General features: G+C 32.9%; 1 protein-coding gene across 2 annotated transcripts in view; it reads left to right on the forward strand.

The window, feature by feature from the left end:
• SEMA3A (semaphorin 3A) overlaps positions 1-24,074 on the forward strand; it is a 505,421-nt gene that overhangs the window by 176,300 nt on the left and 305,047 nt on the right. The window lies entirely within an intron of this gene.

Here is a 24,074-nt window from a genome sequence, read left to right on the forward strand (position 1 = left end):
GTCCACAAAGGGAGGAGTCAGTTTGTTATGCATTGCATTATTTTTAATTTTTATCTAAGATATGAGACTGAAATATTACCCTTAAAGTCTATGGTTGGCAAATCTTAACATAAATCTTAATATAAATCTCAGGTGGTTGGAAAATGTGGTTCAGCCATCTCAAATTGGAAACTGTGGGCTCTGATTTTTACCAACATCCATTTCAGTGACAGGTTTACTTTATCCTTTAGTTTCTCACCTTTTTAACAGCCATAATGTGAGGGAGACTTATGAGTATGTAAAAAGTATTATGAAACCTTTAATAAAATCTATTATTAGAAATAGTAGATGAATCATATATTTTAGTTATCAGCTATTTGTATATATAGATAAATTATTCTCTTGGGAAAGGCTAACATAGCAAGATCCATGATACATAATTTTCCTTTTCTGATCCATAAAACAAGTAGTTCTGCCGTTATTGACTATTCTCTAGGTAGGACTCCAGATGTGGTCAATTCTAAACAAATTCCAGATTAAATATATACAAATATCTGAGTAGTTCAGTCATGAAAAGATTTCAAGAATTCATAAAAATATTAGAAGGTAATTAAACCACCTTGTAGTTAAGAAAATATGTAGTGAATTGGTAAGAGAAGAAAATAAAATTCCATATTAGCTAAAAAGAAAAATAGAAATGTATGCATGAGAAGTAAGATAAAATGAGAAGACTAATAGGGAGCAGAGTGCTCAGGCACAGGTGCTTCCCTCCAACATCTGAGGTGCTGGGTTTGGTTCCCAATGCCTCCTGAAAAGACCAAGATACAGCAAATGCAAAAACATCAAGGGGGTGGGGAGAAAGAAATAAAATAAATCTTTAAAAAAAGAGAGAGAGAGAAAACTAAGAAGATCAACAGTAGTCTATATATATTTTCATTCTATTCTAGGGATAGATGCCTCAGTTTTATATGGCCATTATATAACTTTGATCTGATATTGCATGGAAGTAGAATGTTATAATAAAATAATTTATATCCCAAACTCTGGGTTAATTCTGGGTTTCCATACTGAATTGCTGTGTGACCTTGAAAAAGTTAAGGTGCCTTTTTGTGTTCTTATCTATGTATTGGGACTGTCAATGCTAATACTAAGACCAATTTAATTTGCTTGTAATTTTTACATATTGTGAACTGTTTTATGATTTTTTTGTAAAACTGACTTGAAATTCACTATATAGTTTTTCCTTTATTTTTCAGTTTGCACTTATCTTATTTTCAAAGACAGTTCTTTTATTGCTATGACGGTTTAAATATAAATCTTATTTATCTATTGTATATTGTAAGCTTATTGAGCTGAATTGTAGTTTCTTTTTCCCTTTTTTCCTCCATGCAGTTTAATGGGAAGGACAACAATTATTTAGTGAGTGAAAGAATGAATACAAACCTTTTTATATAGAAAATTTGCTAGTGACTTGAGTTAAAAGTCATGTAAAACACTTAGATTTCTCTAAAGAATGTCAGTATTTAAGAGGCAAAATATGGTTTTATTTATTCCCAAAATGAGGAATTCTTTTGACTTAATATGTTCATCTATTCTGATTGTTACTAAATTTTTATTTTTAAATAGGTTTCCACAGTTTATAGCTTATTTACATTTTAATCTGTCTTTTACCGACTTCTAAGATTTTTCAAGTCACTTGAATATCTTTTCTTTATCACAGAATTCCCTAGATATTTTCTTAAAGAGAGAACGTAGGTTACTTGGGTTTGCTTAAAAGTTATGCTGGAACCGAGCTCACATTCAACTTTAGTAATATGCAACACTGGTGGCCTAGGCCACTAGCAAGCTCTCATCTCATCCTGTTGGCTAGACTTTAGTGCTCACAGGTCAGGAGTGCAAGAGGCTTGGCTTTGCTCATGGGAGACTCTAATGCACATGCCTAACCTCTTCTGTACCTAATGAGGGTGGGATCAGAATGGACATGAGTAGGAGTGGAATTTTACCTACCCCTTGGAAAAATGTCATTGTCTGCAGGTTTATACAAATTCCAAATCAGATTCAGACTAAGTAGTTTATATATACATATATAATATATATTTTTATTGGCTATTAATTACTTCATTCCTCAGTCTCTTTTCTCTTATACTTATTTATTTTCCTTTTTGAAACCAATGCTAAATGTTCTTAGGCTCCAGAATTTCAGAAACAGAAGGCACTTACGAGATTATTTTATTGTTTACATAAGGAAATCCTATATATATTCAATACAAGTTATAGGGACTAAGAACCCAACTCCTAACTCTAATTCTAGAGATCTTTCCATTAGATGTTTTGCTCCTAATATATTCCTTTTGCTGGACTTTCTTCCTTATTAATTTTATGGTTGTCTATTGACAATTGTCATTTTTTTTTTACCACCAACTTTTAAATTTGTTTGGACAAAATAGGGAGACATCATCAACCTACTCCATAAAGAAAAGTCTGGGTAAAAAGAATGGAGTAAGAAAAATTAGACAATAAAAGGCACACACACAATATGCCACCTAAGGAATCATCCTGTTTGGGAATGTAATTTTATGGTTGATAAATGCTGTGAAAGTCAAAACACTTCAGCACAGAATTTTTGTCTTTGTTAAACTCTCTGAGGTAAGTATAATTTATTATCTGAAGCCGTTCTATGTATATCTTTAATCAGCTTTATTGAGGAATAATATAGGTAAAATAAACTGCACTTATTTTAAAGGGGCTCAGTTCTCTGAGTTTTGACAATGGTATTTATCAATGAAATCACCACCACAAGAAAGCTGTTGAATATTTCTGTCACCTAAAAAGATTGCTAATGACCCTCTGCTTTTTGATGCTACATAGTTGCTTGCATTTTATATAAATACAATCATGTGGTATGTTTTCCTGTGTGTCCCTGGCTTCTTTCACTAAGCAGAATGATTTAATGATTTATCTATATAGTTATAGGTATTGGTAGTTCATTTTTTATTGCTGAGTAGTATTCCATTAAGTACATATTACAACATTATGTTTTTCCATTCACCTATTGATGAACAGTAGAGTTGTTTCCATCTTTTGACTCTTCCATGTGCATTTGTGTACAATTTGATACAAGAAGACAAGGGGACCTGTGTTTTGTTTTCTTTTGGGGAAATATGTTGGAGTGGAATGACAGCGTCATTTCATAGATGTATATTTAACTTGTAAAGAAAATAATTTTCCAAAGTGGTCATACCATTTTGCTCTTCCCTCTGAAGTATATAAAAATTCTTTCTCTATATCAGAGGTCAGCAAACTGTAGTCTTCGGGCCAAATCCTGTTTTTGTAAAAAAAATTGTATTAGAACCCAGGTATACTCATTTGTTTGCAAATGAGCTAATTTTCTACTAGATAAACAAATCTGAGCAGTTCTGACAGAGACTGTGTGTCCTTCAAAGTCTAAAAATGTACTGTCTGGCCCTTAAAAAGTTTTCTGATCCCTTCTCTATGTCCTTGCAGAACTTCATTTTGTCAGTCTTTTAAAATTTTATCCATTTTAATGTGTATATAGTAGTATCTTGTGGTTTTAATTTGTATTTCCTTGATGGCTAATGATACTGAGAAATTTTTCATTCCATGTTTGCTCTATGTATAGCTTCTTTTGGGAAGCATCTGTTGAAATGTAACCTTTAGTTTTAGCTTTTTCTTTTAGGTCTGTGACCCATTTTGAGTCCATCTTTATGTGTGGTGCGAGATAAGGATTATGGTTAATCTTTTTTCAGTGCCAATATCTTGTTCTAGCATCATATGTTGAAAAGATGTTTATTTCCCCCATTGAAGTGCCTTGGCACCTCTGTTGAAAGTTCTATTTCTGGACTCTCTAATTAGTTTCACTGAACTTTGTGTCAGTCCTTTTGCCAATAAAACACAATCTTGATTTTCATAGATATATAAGTCTTGAGATAAAATGGCGTAAAACCACCAACTCAGTTCTTTTATTTAAAAAAAATTGCTTTGGCTTTTTTAGAGTGTTTGCTTTTCCATGTAACCATCCCTGCCTTAAAATAAAATAAACTCCTGAAATTTTGGTTGGGATTTTGTTGAATCTATAGATATATTTGTGATTCTCTAGGCATCTTACTATAATTTATTTTTAATTTAATTCAGTTTTGTCAAAGAACATTCACTCATTTCGGTCACTTAAAATTAATCAAGTATTGTTTTATATCCAAGCAGGTAGTCTATCTAAATGAATGGTCACCAAGTACTTGAAAATAATGTGTATTCTGCAGGTAATGACTGTGAAGTTCTATAAATATCAATTAGGTTAAGGTGCTTCACAGTTTTCTTTAGATCCTGTATATTTTTACTGATTTGTTGGGAGTTCATATGTTGTTCTAAAATTTCTTGTTATGTTTCAACAATTTTCTATTACTTCCTTTAATTCTATCAGTCATTGCTTTGTGTACTTTGTGGTTCTTTTATAGGTTCATACACATTTATGATTAGGATGTCTTCCTGCTGAATTGACACTTTTATCATTATCCACAGTTTTTCTTTAGTGATGCTCTTCTCTTGATATCTGCATTAACTTCTATCAATATGGCCATTACAACCTTTTTATGTTAACTATTTGCATCTATTCCTTTCAACCTATCTATTTAGTGCTGATAAATGCATTCTAATTTCTGTCCCTTTATATGTAACGTGCCCTCCACCACCATCAAACAAAATTAAATTTTTAGGAACTTCTTTTTATCCTATTTTGACATGTAATCATATTCCTTGTTAAGATTTTAATTTTGTTTTCATTTTACTAAACATCTCAACTGAAGATCCATGCCTTTCATTCATGAGAAATTTTCTTGTATTATTATATATGTATATACATGTACATACATGATATATTATACATACACACATTTATATATAATTTTCCCCAAGTTTTCTCTCTTCTCTCATTCTGTTAATCATTTAAAAATCAGATATTTGGCCTCTTGAACTGACCTACTGATTTTCTTTGACTTCTATTTTCCATACCTTATTCTTGTAATTTTACATTGTAGCAGCTTTCTTGGACTTTCTCTTCCTGCTGTCCTATTGGAGTTTTTAAAATTAAAATCAAAGTTTTAATTCTTCAGAACTCTTTCCGGTTCTCTTTTTCTTGTTTTTTATTATATTCATTGTTGGTTTGTTTTCAGGATAGTAAATATCTTTTCTTGCTTCTAGGAAATAGTCACTGTAATTTTTTTGACATGTTTTATATGTCCCTTCATTGTCCTACTTCCCTCCAAGTTCTTGTAAGTAGAGATTTTGGGGGCTTTTTCATTGTTCATGCTCTATGCTTTCCTTGTGGGTTGATTACGTCCATGCTACTCATAGGTGTTTATGATTGTGGTATCAAAATCCTTTTAGGAAGTGGGAAGGAAGAGGGGAAGGGTATGGAAGGAATTCGGGCTATTTTGTGACTTATTAAGCTGTACTTTATGGTATCTGGGAGCAAATCATCCCTTTAACAATGGACCAGCAAATAATTACATGTTGGGTACTTTTTCTAGTGTAGATTATTCTCTCCAATTATTTGCAGTGGGCAAATGCCTGTTGATTGCTGGCATTCTGGGAGCAGGGTGAGAGAAATGTTGGGCTCTCTGTCTTTTCTTGTGGTAAGATATGTCACAGAATGTTCATTGTCTCCCAGGTTCCTTAGGATGAGTGAGCTTGCTTATCCTGGGAGGTCTTCTACCTCCCCTTTGCTAAGTCAATTACCTGTATGTGATTTCCTCATCCCCAAAGCTCATTAAAATCTCAAGTTGCCCTGGTTGCTTTTAACATTCTATTGGTCCTAGTGGTTGAATAAATTTGTTTGTTTGTTCTTTGTTTTAGTTCTCTTGTTATCTCTTTATTGGGTTATGTGAAGGAGAATTTAATAGTTTGATTTGTATGCTTAAACTACCTCCTTAATTGGAATTCACATTAGTTTCTTAAATAATCTCATACTTTTTTACTTAGATTTATTTTACTGAAATATTATTACTGACAGTGGTTTGGTAGGCAGTAGGAAGAATTTCCTGGTTTTCTCAGGAACAGATATTTAAACCAATAGTTAATCAGTTTTCCCGCCCTGTGGACAAATTTGGAGGGTCATTTTTACAACTTATAGGTACTTTTGCCACAGAAAAAGAGAAAACTTCACATTTGTTCATTTTAATAATTGCTAAGAAGATTTAGTAAGAGCTTTGTTAGAGGAGAGATTGGACATTATTGACTAAAAGAATACTTTGGGATTATCTCTGAATTTCATTACTCTTGCCGTATCTGTTCTCCTGTTACCATGAACAATTGACAATAGTTTATGTGGGAGTATAGACTGAAATACAGTTGTAGGTCATCTGGGTTTCATCTAAACTATATATCTGTGGAGTCACAACTGGACTTTGAAACAACATATGTCTTGGAAGAGCTACCCAGAGTCATTAGGGATTTGACTGAGGTCTGATACAATTATGAAAACTGTCCCCTCTAGTCTTCTTTAATGAAAACTTAACCAATAGCAGTGAACTAGAACTGAAAATAACAAAATATAAAGAAATAATCATGAAGAAGCAGAATTATAATAATAGGTGAATTCACACAGTGTTGTATGTAGATCCATATAGATTAGTTACTTTGAATGGAGTTTATGGAAGAATTTATTTTAATCTACACAACAAAAATTGAGAATGAGACTCTCAAATTTTTGAGGACTTTTATCCTTCATCATTCTTAATTTCTTTGAGCTTTCTTTGTTAAGGACAATTCTTTTTTGTTTCTAAAACAGTGAAGTTTTTAAAAAAGCAGAACAAACCATAGAATTTTTATTTCGATCAGAAGAGCAAAGTTAACACTCGGCATTTTAAGTAGTGCTTTTCCAGATACTATTACAAGTCTTGAAAGAGTATATCATACTATACTCAGAGAGCCTTTTCTCTGAAGTATATAACAAAATCAGCAATATGAGTTGAAGTGATTTTAAAACTGATACTACATAGTGATATTGCCAAGCCACGTTTTGTTTTGTTTTGTTTTTAATGGAACTTTTATAGTGAAGATGTGTAAACTAGTAACATTTACCCCCAAATAACTTGTGGAACACTAAATTTTCCTTAGATATTAATCTTTAAAGAGCTGTCAGAGATGTACGGAAATATAAAAAAGATGAGTAAAATCTGAGCATGTAAAATCATAAGGATTCTCAGGTCATTCAGGATCTATATGTTACCACCAATAGAAAAATCAATTGCAGTTTATGATTATTTAAAGAACATCTTAGATTTCCTTGTTAAGTGACCAAGCAGTCTGTATGCAACTGTGACTTCACCAACTGCTTGGTAGACTTGCCCTTCTGCCATAGATTCTCCTGGTAAGGAAATAATGGTCCCAAATAGTTTGAACACTTACATTTTTATTGCTAGATAATATGCAAAACAAACGTCTTACTGTCCCTTATCATGAATCTTATCTACTTACTAAACTAGTAACTAATGTTGGCCAGATTTAGACTATAAAAGGATGTTCACACCTTGCAGTGGCCATTTTGATACAACATCAAGTGTTATATCAACTGACCTGCCAAACTGCCAATTTCAATCTTGTCCACTATAGTGGATTTATTTGCTTCAATCTCATCCACTGCAGTGAATTTATTTACCCTCTATATGCCAATGACCCAAACATGTATTTCCAACAAAGACCTCCATACTTAGCTCCAGATCCATATAACCAAATATCTACACTTCCATACTCACAAGCAGCATAAATCCAACATAAACAAATTTAATCCTATTGGTTTCCTCTACAAACCTTCTCAGTGTTCCTTGTATAAATAAATGGTACTTGCTACCTGCCAGTTGCCAATATCATTCCACATTTTCCTACACACCCCGTCACGCCCCTTTAGTTATAACATCCCATAATTTCTACTCCTAAGTATCTTTCTACAATTATATTCTATATCATCCCTGCTATTGCCTTAATCTAAGCTATCATCTCATATTTGGATATTTTTAAACTAACTTGATGAGGTTACTCCCTTACCAAGAACAATTCAATGCTTTATTTTTTCCTACAAGGCAAATTCCAAAATCCTTTATATATTATTGTAGTCACTTCATGCTTTGTCTACTACTTATCTTCCATCCTAACTCACATTTTCACTTTCTTGGCTCCTAATATTACCTGGTAATAAGTCATTCTAACTCTTTCTAACTTCAGTGCTTGATATAGCTCTCTGGAATTTTTCTTTTTCCTTTCCCTGGATCTACCTATAGCTCCATATAAAACTTCAGGCCTCAGTTAAATATAACTGCCACAAAAAAAAGCCATTGCTTTTGCAGTATTCAATACACTTATAACTTCTGTTTCATAGCCTGTCACTCATAAATCAAATTCCCTATTACATTGGGATTGCAATTCTCTTTCTTCACTGCTTTATTCATTAGTAGTTGTTTAATTAATATGTTGATTGATTAGTTGAACTTATATTTGAGCATGATAGATTTTGCATATATTCATAGTTTCTATCTGTTTCCAATAAAATATGAGAGTAATATGCTGTTAAGGTGACTTTGACTTGTACAGTATGCATGGACATGCTTTGAATTATCAAAGGCAACCATGGTAATGGACCTTATATCACAAATGCATGCAAACATTATACACAATTGGATTGGTTGACCCATTTTCAAAATCACAATGAAAGTCCTTAATTATAAGCAAGAGTTAAGTGCAATCAATCAGTGGTGCACTGTGCAATATAAAAAAATCAATGTCTGTAATTTTGACTTGATAGCAAAGGTCATTTACAAATTTGTTTACTTACTAGTTGCTTTATTTTACCAGAGTACAGTTAGAACTGGAAGAGGTTTTTAGAGATCATTCTGCAAAATTCCTACAGTTATACAGATGAAAGAAATGAGAAGAAAAAGGCAAAATGATGAGTCCCAAATCACACAGTCAGTAGAAAGTTTAGGTATAGAAAGCAAGTTTTTGAAACTTATTAACACACTTTTTCTACAAACATGTGGACTTCATTTCAGATATTCCCTGCCTTGAAAAATGTATTCTTTTGAAAAGTTTTGCCTCAAGCAGAAGTTAAATTATAACATGCACATTTTGTGAATAAAGTAAATCTTTACCTCTACAGCTTGGTGACTTAGTACAAGAACATTCAACAAAAATAATCTAGTGCCACTTATTTAACAACAAAATGATACTGCCAGAATTTAGATTAATGTTTATTTTGAATCAAGAAAAAACTATTGTCCTACAGAAATATTCTTGAGCAATTGCTAGTCTAGACTCTGAAGTTAGATAGAAGTGCCTTCTGAATTAAATCCTTTCATATCCCACAGGCTGAGATCATGCACATCTGAGATATGTTAGTGGAAATTCCACACAATCCTCAATTGCCAACTTTGTATAGAATGAACATGAAACCAGAGGTAAAGAAAATAAGAAAAATTAACATGAAAAAACTTATATTACATAAAGGTCCTACACACAGCAGCAGGGAGCTCCCTCCATTCTCCACTCACAGATTTGAACTTGAAACTTACTTAATTCTTAGCTCCAAAGAGGCACCGGGAAAGTAGAAAAAAAAATTTCAAGACTGAACAATCAATTCAGAAGTAGCTTCTGAGCTCTGCATTAAGCATGTGTCTGCAGAGGACACATGAGTTTGAAATGTGATTCCTTCCCTCAACTATCCGGCGGCAGCTTGAGTGAAGATGAACCCTTTTCACCATTTTACTAGTTTAACAATGATTTACTAAATATTTAGAGTATTCCAAGTGTCATGTTAATTTATTGGGGTAAATTATAAATAAAAATAAGTGCCCTACAATCAAGAGAATGACATCAGGTACGAGCAATATAGTTAAATTTTTAAATAAAATATGGTAAGTGCTAAGATGGCATAGTGCCCACCCCTCAGCCTTTACTTAGCCCTCATATAACTCTCATGAGAATAATGTAGTAATTTAATTTCTTTAATTATGGTGATAAATATAGACAAATAAATTAATAGAAACCTGGCCAAAGCATACCAAGCTAAAATTTGCAGCAAACATATGGAAGGATGCTCAAAGTTACTAATAGGGAACTCTGCCAACTAGAGCAATAGTGAGATACTATTCTTCTATCAGGTTGGTAAAAATTAAAAAGAGGAAAGCAAGTCAGTGCTTTATGGAATGCCAGGAAGTAGATGCATTCATTGCTGGAGAGAATCCAAATAGCCATGAATTCATGAAAAGTAACCAAGAAATTCCTACTAAAATAAAAATGCATGTATTTTAATAAAATAAAAAAAAAATAAAAATGCATTTATTTTAGTAAAATAACTAACAAAAAAAAACCCAGAGTAACAAGGACAAATGTAAAACCCCTTCCAAGAATATCGAAATGTCCATCTTTGAGGAATAGTAAAGAAATGTGGTTTTAATCCATATGATGGAATATTACACATTGATAAGCATAGGATTAGATCTACAGATTTGACTGTAAGATTATTCATAATATATGTTATGTGAAAAAGTCAGTACAACCAAACTGTATGTAATACTGGTTTTGTTTTGTTTTGTTTTTTTGTTAAAACAGTTAACATAAAACTCGATCTGTATGATATATAGGTATATATGTTTTCATCAATGTGAGAAAAGATTCAGAAGGGCACATCGGAGGCTGTTGTTGGCATTGGAAACTGAATCATGAGAAATGGAGCAAGAAATAAGATGGTTCTTAAATTTTCTCCTTAAATAGATTTTTATATTTTTCACTAGTTGATGTGAAAAAATGTTGATTTTGTTTGAAAATAAATATTAATTACAAAGAAAAATATAGAAGTGCTGTAAATAATGAAATGAATGCTTAAAATAGTTTTTGGATTATTAATTATTTTTAATTTGTGGACCTGTGGCTTTTCCCCATCCATTCATATAGATTATCAAGAACTTGAAAATGTTACTTTTAAAACTAAGACATTTAAAAACAAAAAAATAGAATTGCTTTTTTTTTCTTTTGTATCTACAAATTAATTTGCTATCTTTCAACTTGACTATTAGTAGGTAGGTTAGAGTAGGTAGTATTGTTTTGCTTTATAAATGACTTGCCCTGGTTCATAGAGCAAAGGTAAATGCCATTGACTGATGTCAGAAGGAAGCCCTGACATACCTACATCAATCAAAAGGCAACTATGAAAAAGTTTTGGCACTGGATGGTGGTGATGGTAGCACGACATTGTGAATTTACTTAATACCACTTAACTGAATACTTGAAATTTTGTTGGCATTTGTTACACAATAAATTTTTTTAAATTACATGTAGATACTTAAAAAGCAGCTGTGGAAGAGCATCCCCAGCTCTTTTGAGAAGGTACTTTTTTAGAAACTGAAGTGCTACTAGCTTGGCTCTGAATGCTAATTATACTATTCTATTGCAGTACACTATGGCTAAAACTGGTTGGATGGTGCTCCACTGCAATGATTGGTTCAGATGTCTGAGTTTTTATTGCAGTTGAATTGGAAACATTCAAAAATATGCGCTTTAATTATAGACATAGAAATAATTTTTTCTCTGCCTCATCCATCACTCTGCCAAGACTGAAATTTTTATGATTATTTGCCCATTGCATTTGTAAACAGATATTCACAATTTTGCTAGAAGGGTTTCCATGCTCTTGAATTACTACTTATAGGTAATTCGTGGTAAGAAATCTATAAATGCATATTCCCATACATACATTAATATAGTTACTAACCAGACCTAATCTAGCTGGTCAAAATTAAAAATTTTCATAGAACCAGGTCAGAGTTTTTTTTTTTACAAAATAAGTAACCAATAAACTATACATTAAATATTGACCTTTAAAATATGTCCGAAGGCCTTTGAAGTTACATCCACTTACAATTTTCTAATAGAAAGAAATGCAAATTAGCATCACTTTTATACATTCTTCTTTACACATTCCTGCAACTACCAAGTTCTTGGATAATGAAGTCCCTAATACTAACTTCTATGTTAAAGTTTGTGGAGGAGAAATTGGGAATTTGTTTTGGTTGATTATAAGTTGTGCTTTTTCTGCTTCCTACATGTTTTTACATGGTATTGCCTTCAATTAAATTATTGAACATTGTCTCTATTTTCAGACTAAATGTTCTTTTCCTAAATTTTTTCAGTTATTTCTACTCAAGTGTTTAAACTGACCTCAGGTTTTCACCAAGAAATAGCTGCATATAGTGGTGATAGATTTTTTTTTTCTAATCAGGCATTCAATGTACCTCAACACTGGATAAATTATTTAAAATAAATGTATGAAATTAGCCATGATATATAGCAGCGATTTTTAAATCAAATCTTACTAAAACCATGTATCATGCCAAACGCTTAGTCTACTTTCCCATTTTACCTTTCAAATGAGCACAGACAATTAGGCAGCATTTAACATTTATCATGCTTATCTTCACAGCTGCAGTGGCACTGAAGGTGACTAAGAAAGGCAAGAAGAGTTTTCGTAAAGAATTGAAAATAAAGGGAAATAAGGATTGGGTCTCCATTGCTTGTTGAGTGGTTGGAGGTAGATAAGCGGATTTGATGTGAGGTCATCAGTCACAATTGGATGGTAATTTGAAAATTGATTAGTTTAGAAGTAGCAATTTCTGCTCCATGGGTTTCAGTGACAAAGTCCGCTTAATTCTGTAAGAGACCTCATAAACTGGCAGAGATCAATGCCTACCTAATGTGCCATTATGTACTGGGCACACTTCAGTGATTACAGCACAGCTGTGACTTGGTTTTGCTTGGTATTTCTTTAGCACTTGCACCACAGGTGCTCCCCATGATTATTTTGCCTAAAGGGAAAAACTCTTTAAGGAATTAAAATGGACGAGTGGCTTTTCTTCCTAAGAAGCTTTTCGCTTTTGAACTGAGGAATGGCCAGTGTCAGATGTCAGTAATCTTGGTCCAATACAGACTAAACAACTTGTGCAAAGGAAATCAACCTCTGTTGTAGGACTGGATGGTACTCTTATTTTTTAAACTTAGAATTTGTGTTACCACTCTTTAAGAGTATGGTAACACAAATTCTAAGTTTGAATTGTTCAGTATTTTAAAGGTTAAAATTTCATATTAAAAAATAAGAATAGTATAATCTAATATTTAAGGTTTTTTTTAAAATTTTTATTATAGGCCACTCAAATTAGTTGACAACAAAGAAAGCAAAGGAATTTGTAATAAAATTTGAATTGAGAACTCTTAGGTTCTTCTGCTTTCCATACTTTTGCACTGATTGTTTTAAAATATTATGCATAGGAACAATAAGTGAACTATTAAGGGAAGGTAAATAATTCAAAATACAAATCTGTAAACTGTAGATAATTTATAAATTTCATTTTATACTTTAAGCAAAGAATTGTTGGAAATATTATTCACCATAAATGTTCCCTTTTCTAGTTCATTAAATAGGATATGACATAGTAAAAGAAGATGAGAAGTTTTCAAAGTAATGCAACACAGAGATAGAAATTTGAGAAAAAAATTAATTACCAATTCCTTGGCACAAGTCTGAACAATATGTGGTATACAGTCTAAACCATTTAAAGTTCTTTTTTTTTCTTTACATAAGATAGATATTTGTGGTTATGGTTAATAACCAAACTTATCAACAATATCAGGTTTGATTTAGGTATCTGATCTTTTGTAGGTAAAAGGAATACAATGCAATGATTAGGCAAAAAATACTCTAAAGAATTTAGGGGCAACAAAGAAAAGGCATTTCTTATCTCCAAATTAATTATTCATCAGTCTGCTCTGCTTCTATAAAATGTTAATCTTTCAATGAAATATTCCTGGTAAAAGTAACATAGTAACATATTAGCTTAAAGAAGTTTATTAAATGAAGTTAGGATGGCTATAGTCCCATTTCATACTTCCAAAGAATTATTTTCAGTTTTCAAATGGATATTTGAAAAAAGAAAAATTAAAGCTTATTTCAGAAGAGAACTGTTGCCATGGCAAGGGGACTCAGAATATTCTGACTCCTTAGATACAATTTAGATAAATAGGAAGAATAACTTTTTAACATATAAAACAATCTAAAAGTGATATGAGCTCCTTTAAACAGTGTTATAAAAGGCTTTTATTCTCCAAAGGTATTTGAGCTCAGAACAGAATTCCTTGGATTCTGTATTACTCTTGGACATAGAAATGCTCTTTCACCTTCTTTGGCCTCATTGTGTGAATTCATAAAATGAATGGCTTAGACTAAATCTCTTTTCCTGACTGTTTGTAAATGATAGGTGTTACTTCACAGATATAATTTATTTGGATGTATTGAATGACCTTATTCTGGATTAATTAAAAAAGCTTAACAATTTTAAAATAAATTTTCCATTAAATTTACTTAAAGGTGCTATAGATATAAATACTTTATGTTAGTAAATTTTTAAGTGATAAAATGGGGTTCCACATAGTATTTATGAAGGTGTGGAATAGTGGAGATTCTCTAAGCCCAACATTGATCCTTGTTACTATCTTTACATTTATCATCATAAACTTAATAAAATTAATCAAGTTAGTCATGCTCACTGCCCTAAAAGAACTTTCTATCCAGGACAATCTCATGACATTAACTAAGCCTGCAAACCTTGTGCCAAGTCTGGTGCAAATGAATAGCATTTGGAATGCTTAAGTATTTGGTTTACACAATTGCACACTGAACAGAAACTGGAGGTATTAACTGCTTTTCTACAAACTTGCTGACATTTAATACACATAAACATAAATATGGAAAATGATTTGGTTTTGGTCTACTTTGTAAGTTAAAGAATTACATAGATGAGGATAAAAATAAAGAAATTTTTGTAGAAATTTAGTAAATTAGGTATTTACATATTTGGGATATAAAGATAAGTAAAACTTCCTGTTAGAATGGTGACTAGAGTTGAAAGCTCCTCACAATTCATATTTACAATTGGAAAAACTGCTCAAAGATATGTTCTTTGGAATTATAGAAAACTGGAAGGGGGATGCTCCAAATTTAAAACAAATGGAATATAATTTTTTTAAAAAATCACCTTAAGATAAAGCTCCTTAAGAGACAGGAAAACATTAAGAGAAAGTATGTCATGGATTTTCAGAAACCAGATAGGCTAGGGAACTGTGATAAAAGAACATATAGTGAGAGTCTCAGTCTTGCTGGGAGAGAAACACTTTGGATGTGGTGTATTTGCTGATACAACTATATTTAGGGAAAGAGATGTGGATTAAGAGAAAGGGTAGAAGAAAGAGAGATGGTGATACATAGGGAAAACAAAACTGATTATTCTTTCCAGCTTTAAAAATGCTATATTCTAAGCTTTAGATGATTTAGAATGAAAAATTGAGAGAACATAGCAAGTTTAGTTATTCATAATAAAGTAAGGTAACTAAATTTATCGATTTTTTTTCATTGGGCCATAAAATACCTTGACTCTGGTGATAAGTAAGATGGAGTAGAACATTTTTTTCATGATGTGAAAGGCATTAAATAAATAAAATTATAACTCCACTCCTTCATTTATCTGCACCACTCTATCTGCTTTACATTTCTTCACTTTCTGACACAGAATTCAATGAACACTCAACATGTGAATGAAAGAGTTTTATTTGGACAAGTGTCAAACCAAAGTTACAAGGGCTTCTTTGCTTCTTTGAGGTGCTTCATATTTATATCCTTTTTCTTCCCTTAAAATTCACTGTAATGCATTTTTAGTTGGGATGGAGGAGAGAGGGGAATTACATTTTTTACACAAAATTTAAAGCATTAAATCCTCAGTAGAATCTCAATTGTTATAGTTTATAAATAGGATTTGAGATCTATGCTGTTGTTAATGTAAGTAAACAGCTATTTTTTTCCTTCCCAACAAGTTGTCTGTTAGCAAAGAAAATATCCTTGTATGCAATTTCCTTTATGAGACCATCTTTATAGTTAAAGACAAAGCATTCCTTAAAGCTCACAGAAAAAAAATAAAGATTTTAATGCTAGCATTTATATTCATCACTTAAAATTGTCCACATCACCAGCTTTTGCATTTTAATATTTAGTTGAAGAAGAAATAACAACTTTCCTTTTAAATGATTTGGGGTTTATTTATTCCTATTACCATAACCAGATGTTTTAGGAATTCAAATATGTGTGTGCATGCATACATATGTAAGCATATGTGTGCATCTATACACACACAAAATGAAGATATTTTATACCTGTATTACTTTCATTTCCTGGAAAAGCCATTGGTAGAGCATAAAGTCAGAATTCTTTAGAATTGCTTTTTGTTTAATGTCTTCCCACAGGTTTCAGGCACCTGCTATATTGTATTCTGTATTTAAACAGTGAAGGAAATAGACTGATTATAGAGGAAAGTTTGAAGTTTCTTCTCTGAAACCACCTACGAGTGGTAGATAGGTAAACTGGGGGGAAAAAAATTAGGATCACCACCACCACCACAAAAATAATAAAATGAAAAGTTTGGTTACATTATCAAATAATAAAATAATGCAAGAGAATCGTGGAATTTGCCCTGCCAAGCACACATTGAGACCTTCTGTTTCCCCTGTTGGTGTCCACATGGCTTTAATTTTCATCTAATTGCAAGAAAACACAAACATCAGCAAAGGCTTTATTGGATGTTTGGTGATCCCCCTGAGTTAAATAGGATTTGAATTTGTGTTCCTAAAGAAAACCTCTGTATAAAGTATTTGTTTGGATTTTATTCCCAGTAACTTATTAGGTCCATAAATTTAAAAAAAAAATTAAAGGTAATATCATCTTGAAATTTGGAAGAGTTTTGATAGTCGGATTAAAAAAATAAGCACATTCTCATCCCGTGTGACCCTTGTTATTAATAGCTTTTAAAAACTCATTTGGTTCATAGAACGTTATTACTATGGGGAATTCAGCATTCTGTTTGAATTCCTTAATATTCTTTACAGAAGAGGCATTCAAGTTGAAGGTCAGGTACTGCTTTAGTTTTTGATGAATGCAAGAAAGTGAAATGTTTCAACATCATACAGCTGGCCCTCTACTTAGCCCCCAGATTTTGTAAGCATTGCCCAGTGACCTTCAGGGATGATACTTTTAACTAGGACAGAGTAGGGCTGTACTTCATATTTTTTCCATGTTTAAGTATCTCAAAGTCTACTTAGATTTCCTGGACCATAATAGTTGAAAGAAAGGAGAATGCGATATATAGAGAATGATAAGAGAAGAAGGCATTTGACAATGTTTGAACCAGGTTGAATACTTCTTTTGTAGATGACCCCTTTGCTGTTCATACTAACCAGTTTCAGCCAACAGTTTAAAGCAACACCTGCTCAGTGGCAGATACACATTGCATTTACCTTAACAGAATTTAGGTGATCAGATTTCACTTAAATTTAGACTTAACTATCAACTAATCATCTGACATCCTTTTTTCACGCAACTATCTAAAGCAAGAGTCTGTGGAAAGATTTCAGGGGGTCCATGAACTTGAATTGAAAATTCAAAAAACGTTCTTGTAGGGATGTGTTGGTGCAAATATAATATGTTTATTAAATAATACACAGTACAGTGTGGACTTAGTAAGGGGCCCATGGTTTTCACGTGATTGGCAGAGGGATCTGTGGAACAAAATGTTTAAAAATAATGCTTTTTTGAATTTCAATTCACAATCATGGACCTCTTGTTATAAAACCGTGCTTTAAGAGATTCATGTGGGAAAAACCTTTCATATTTAGCACTATATGCAGCTCGTTTAGTACTTTGTTTCTATCATGTCATTTTTGGTAATATATTCTTAACCTCTTTTATCTGCCACATCCATTCACTTGCCAAATTCCCTGCATTCTTCTATTAAATATCTTGCCTCATAATTCTATTTCCATTGATACCAAGCTTTCTTTCAGCCTTCTTTATGTTTGTTTACTAAAGTAGAGCACCAGAAAGGAGTTAAAGACTTTTTTAAGCATTTTCAAGGATTTCAAGTGAGGAATGATGGTGGTAACATTAACAGCAATAGTGAAAACAGAAAATTTGAGGAAAAGGATGGACTTGATTTTGGGCAGATTGGGCTTGAAACCTTCATTTCAAAATGCTAACAGGCAGTTTGACACATGCGTGTATCTGCGTGTATACTTACTGTGGATATGGTCAGCAGGTGTTCATTGGTATACTGATTCTAGAATGGGGTAATCTTGTATATTCTGAGAACAAATATTTAAATATTTAGAAGAGTTTGGAAACCAAGCAACTCATTACAATTCATAACCCTCCCACCACCCAAGTACCCACACATACACACACACACACGCAATTTTGTAGATGAACAATTGATATTAACCTATTAAAACACTGAAATATTTTGCTGTAAAGAAATCTATTTACATCATTTTATCCACTATTTCCCAGATTTACTTTAGCATGCAAGTGTTTTCAGAGAAAGAGAGAGAGACCAGCTGTTGCTAAATAGAAATACAAAGATTTTAAAGAGTTGTTACTTTAGGAAACAGTGGTTTAAGGGTATGTAATGAGTAGTGAAGAATATTTTAAAAAATAAAAGTAGGATGAGAAGATGTCAGAAGATGTCTTAGAATGGAAAAGAGTTCACTGTGTCTGGTAATAGATGGGGAGAAGTCAATAGGGATAGCATAGGGAAGTAGATGGGGGTCAAGCGATTGGGCATCCATTTACCATGTGAGAGGACCCAGGTTCGATTCCCAGGGCTTCCTGGTAAAGGCGTGCTCGTGCAGTAAGCTAGGCCCACACCTAGATGTTTTTAACAAAAGAGAGACTCAGTAGAGAGTCAAGGCAAGATGCAACAGAAAACCAGGAACTGAGGAGATACAAGCAACAGGGAACCTTTCTCCCAATTGGAGATCCCTGCAATCTAATCCCCGTGAAGCCTAGAGGAGAAAATGAGAAGAGAAGATAAAAATAAACAGATATAGAATATCACACAATGAATGGACACAGACAGCAAAAAGCAGTAGGTGGGGGGGGGGGGGAATAAAAGTATAATTGAAAAAAAAAATAGAGATAGCATAAAATGTCCAGAAATAATAAGGATGAGAGAGAAGATCCTGGAGGCTATTTTCTTTAATTACTTAAATTATAAAAATGTTACATCAAAAAATATAGGGGATTCCCCCTATGCCGTGCTCCCTAGCCCTCCCACATTTTCCCACATTAACAACATGCTTCATTAGTGTGGTACGTTTGTTACAATTAGTGAACACGTTTTGAAGCATTGCCTCTAAATGTGGATTATAGTAGTTTACATTCTCTCCCATACAAGTTTTTAAGATATGGAAAGAGGGGCAGCAAACTTGGCCCAGTGGTTGGGGCGTCAGTCTTCCACATGGGAGGTCCGCGGTTCAAACCCTGGGCCTCCTTGACCCGTGTGGAGCTGGCCCATGCGCAGCGCTGATGCACGCAAGGAGTGCCCTGCCACGCAGGGGTGTCCCCCGCGTAGGGGAGCCCCATGCGCAAGGAGTGCGCCCTGTAAGGAGAGCTGCCCAGTGTGAAAGAAAGTGCAGCCAGCCCAGGAATGGTGCCACACACACGGAGAGCTGACACAGCAAGATGACACAACAATAACAACAAAAAAGAAACACAGATTCTATGCCATTCACAACAGAAGCGGACAAAGAAGACGCAGCAAAAAGACACAGAGAGCAGACAACCAGGGTGGTGGGGGAGGGGAGAGAAATTAAATAAATAAATCTTTAAAAAAAAGATATGGAAAGATATAATTGTTGGAGGATACTTTTAATATATAATAATCTAATTATTAACATAAATGAGTTCATTTAAAGAGCTTTTGACATGGAATGTATTCTGGGGGTTGGAGATAAAATGTGGCAAAATTAAGGAAAATGGAAGAGTTTTATAACAGCCACTGAAGGAAATGCAGCAAGGAGTCAATTAGTAATATAGGAATGAATAAAAGAATTGTAAATCAGTCATGAGGATCAAGCAGCAGTTAAAAAGCAAGGATTTGCTGTGGTGCTACTTGAAGTTGGAGAATTTAAAGTTGGAGGATTTATTTCAGAAAAGGAGGATAACCTTGTGTGGTAGCAGACTGTGGGCATCTCTTTATGTGTCACCTTTGGCAAAGCAAGTGTGACACAGTCAAGGATCCAGATGATTTAGAATGCTAAAGAAAAGATCACTTAAAATGCTTAATGAAGAAATTCCAATTTATTAGAGTATCTGTGTAGCAGCTCAATGGCAACTTCTCTGTTTCGTTTTAATATCCATGAAGATATAGAAAAAGAGTAAACTTCTTAATGCTATCTAAAGAAACTAAATAACAGTGAACATTTAGTGAGGTCTTACTATGTGAGCCAATTGTTATATGTATTGACTCAGTTAAACTTTGCAAATATTTCATTATACCCATTTTACACCTGAAGAAATGGAAGCAGGGAAGTTAAGAAAATCTCGCATGGTTTTGCAGCTAGTTAATAACAGAGTTGGGATTGAAATCCAATGAATCTAGCAACAAAATCTGTTCTTTTAAATACCACGCCATCAGAACCTAGTAGGAATTGAAAATGATATTGGAACAAACTGAGAAAAGTATAGTGTAAATGAGAGAAACCCAGGCTTTCATTGATGAAATGAACTCTTTTTACTTTTCTTGGGGGGAGGTGGTCATTCCAATCCAGTCCTATCCAACTATAGCTCTTGTGTGATGCTCACTACATTGTCACCACACTGACAAGATCTTAACTCACTTTCATGCAGCTGCCTGAGTCCCTGGGAGAGCAATCAATCATACCCTGCAGTATCCTCAGGCTGCTTCCTTTTCTCTTCACGTGGTTACCCTAGAGCTAGCCATTGGTTTCAGCCCACTGATGTCATCTCCGGACAACTCCTATACTTCTTTCCACCTCAGTCCCACCCCATCTGGAAAGTAATTGAGAAGTAAGGGGACAAAGACAAAATAATCCTTGATCAGAATTGACAATTGGAGGAAATGCTAATGAATTAAGAAATGCTTTCCAAAACTTAAGACAAATCACTGGGAAAAATTAAAACATGAGATATGCCTTCTACATTGCAGAGTATTTAAAACCAAATATGAGAGTGTTCTCTCATGAACCATGACAAGTGTATGATACATTTGTCACTAATACAGGGTATAAATAAAAGAGTGGTTTTTGGGAAAAATACAGCAAATGTAAGCTTTGGACCCTAGTTAACAATAATACTCTGATGTTGTTCTTTTATAATTTGTAACAAATATTCCAAAACAATGCAAGCTGTTATGAGGATGAGAATTCTACACATTATACGTGACTATTTTGTAAGCTCATCACTTCTCTAATAAAAATAAAATGCAAGAAAAAATTCAAATTGAACATAACCCATCTAAGAAAAATAATGGTGATCTCAAAGAAGCATTATATTTTAGAAAAGGATGAAGAAGAAATATATGTGTTAAAGTAATAAAGTAAATGGAAAATTTTCATATTAAAAGATACAAATGTTTCACTGAGTCCTAAAAGTTAAATCCGATGGCATACTGTTTAAAAGATTAAATGTCTAAAATTTGACATTACAATATTTTGTTTTTAAATTAATTAAAAATTAAAAGTTCAAAAGTTTGTTAAATTTTATAGGAAAAATAATGAGTGAAACTTTATGAGGTAATTAATATTCAAAGCAAAAAGACACTGGAATTATAATATTGATATTTCTCTAAGGAAAAATTTAAAAAAGATTTAATGGGACAAAAATTATTTTTATATTGATAAAGGATAAGTACTAATTCATAAAAAAAGACAATGTAATTTTACAATGAAAATGTATTTCAGCTGTATAATGTTCTATTGCAAAATAGTTCCTATCATCAAGGAGTTCATATTTGAGCTCAGGAGACAAATGCTATATGTACATGGTATTACAGAAGTATCCAAATGATGCTGTAGAAACAGGAGAGAGCATTACCTAAATCAGACTGGGTTGTCTGAGAATGACTGAGATGATTTTTGAGAGATGATTAGGAATAAGTTATGTAAATATGAGATTACTCCTAACTGTGATTAGCGCATAGCAAGCCAATATCATACGTTCCTGTAAGTACAGCGGCTAGAAAACTGTTATATTTCAGTTACTGCAAGGTTTTATTTATCTTACATTGTTTTATATAAAAGACGTTTTGTTTGTTTTCTTTTCCTTCTACCCTTGAATTAAAAATAGCTTTACCTGAATAAACATGGACACCTACAGAAAAATTGCAAGAAGAATAAAAACAACTCCCCTATAACCTTCACCCAGAGACTCCCTTCAAAAATTTGCCAGTATCCCAAGCAATTATCATGAACAAATACAATCTAAGACAGCCCCTTGCGCTCACTGGTCATTGTGTCTCTCATCTTCTTTAGTGAGAGCAGTTCTTAGGTCTTTTCTTGATTTTCACAACCTTGGTATTTTTTTAAGATTACATGGCATTCATTTTGTAGAAAGTCCCTCAATGTGGGATTTTCCAGTGTTTCCTTGAGGTTCTACCTAAGTTGTGTATTTTTGTGTACATTCACAGAAATGAGGCTGTGTCCTTTGTGTCCTATTGGTCTGAATATGAGACTGATGTGTCCCATTACTGGTAGTGTTAACTTAGATAACTTAATTAAAATGTTCACTACCAGTTTTTTTCCACTAGGAAGTTACATTTCTTTTTTTGTTTGTTTGTAATTAGTAAGTATTTTGAAGAGAAATATTTTGAGATTAAGTAAATATCTGTTTCTCATCCCACTTCGTCCAATTATTTTAGAATCTGTTGCTATTTCTTACCTGTGTTACTATGCTGATTACCAAATAATTATATTCTAATTTTGTTTATTCTAATGAATTTAGTGGGTGCCACTCTACTATAAAGAAGAGTTTTATCTTTCCCATTTATTCATTTATTTATTTATATTAGTATGAACTAAAAGATTTCTATTTTATTCAATGTGTAAATGTTATTTCTATAATTGCTACAGATTTGACCAGTGGGAATCCTTCCAGCTAGATCCTTTGTCATTTTGACATGTCCAGATCATTCTCTGAGTGTTCCATTACTATCTGGCACAACACAATGTTCCAGGCTAACCTTGTACTTTCTCTGCTAAAGCCCTGAAATCAGCCTTTTCTGTAACAAATCCTGATTCATTTCAGTGGGAAAATAGTATGTAAAAACCTAGATCTGAATGTTAGGTATACTCATTTTTCCTGCAGTTTTACTGTTTGCAGGCCTTCTCTGTAGATACAGCCAGGAAGTATATGTATGCATTTTACAAAAACACACAGGCACATATATGTACACACAAATTTAGGTGCATATCTGAATCTGTAACTTTATATTAAACCATGGCTTCATACCAATAGATCTAATTTTAACCTAACATCACTCAGGCCTGTCTAAGGACTTTTGTACTGAAGAAGGGGAGAAGAAAGAAAAGAAGGAAGGACAAAAATTAAAAGGCTTTTTTTTTTCTTTTTGCTGATTTTGGGGGGTAATTAATTACCATGCTTAAAGAATTATTGAATTTTAGATGTGGGAAAGATGTCCTTTTGTCCAATTCCCTCTTTTATACCTAAAATAATTGAGACAGAGGGAGATGAGACTACTTCCCAACACAGACATTTAGGTGAATGTAGTCATAAAATACATTAAGAACTCCTAAATGTTTTACCCAGTAAATATTATTTTACATTTAGTTAATAAAAAGGGAATATAATTACTATGACTTAATTATTTAGATTTCAAATTTATTGGGGGACTGCTATGAACTAGGCACTATGTCATGAAATGAATCATTCAAACTCTCCAACAAATACATGCAGTAAAAATTGAAAATACATTTTACTATGAGGAGAATGATATTCAAGAAGACTAAATGAATTGCTTAAAGTCTAAGAAGAGCCTCTAAGTCTGGTGAACTTGATATTACTTAACTACATAAGATATCTGTAAAAACAGGGAGGGCTGCTGGGATGAAATATGCCAAATGCTAACCAAATGAGAGTAACCAGTGATTTTTTAAAATTAAAGTAGATTGAGGGAGTGACTAAT

The sequence above is a fragment of the Dasypus novemcinctus genome, chromosome 5 (genome assembly GCF_030445035.2).
Source record: "Dasypus novemcinctus isolate mDasNov1 chromosome 5, mDasNov1.1.hap2, whole genome shotgun sequence".
Classification (NCBI taxonomy): Eukaryota; Metazoa; Chordata; class Mammalia; order Cingulata; family Dasypodidae; genus Dasypus; species Dasypus novemcinctus.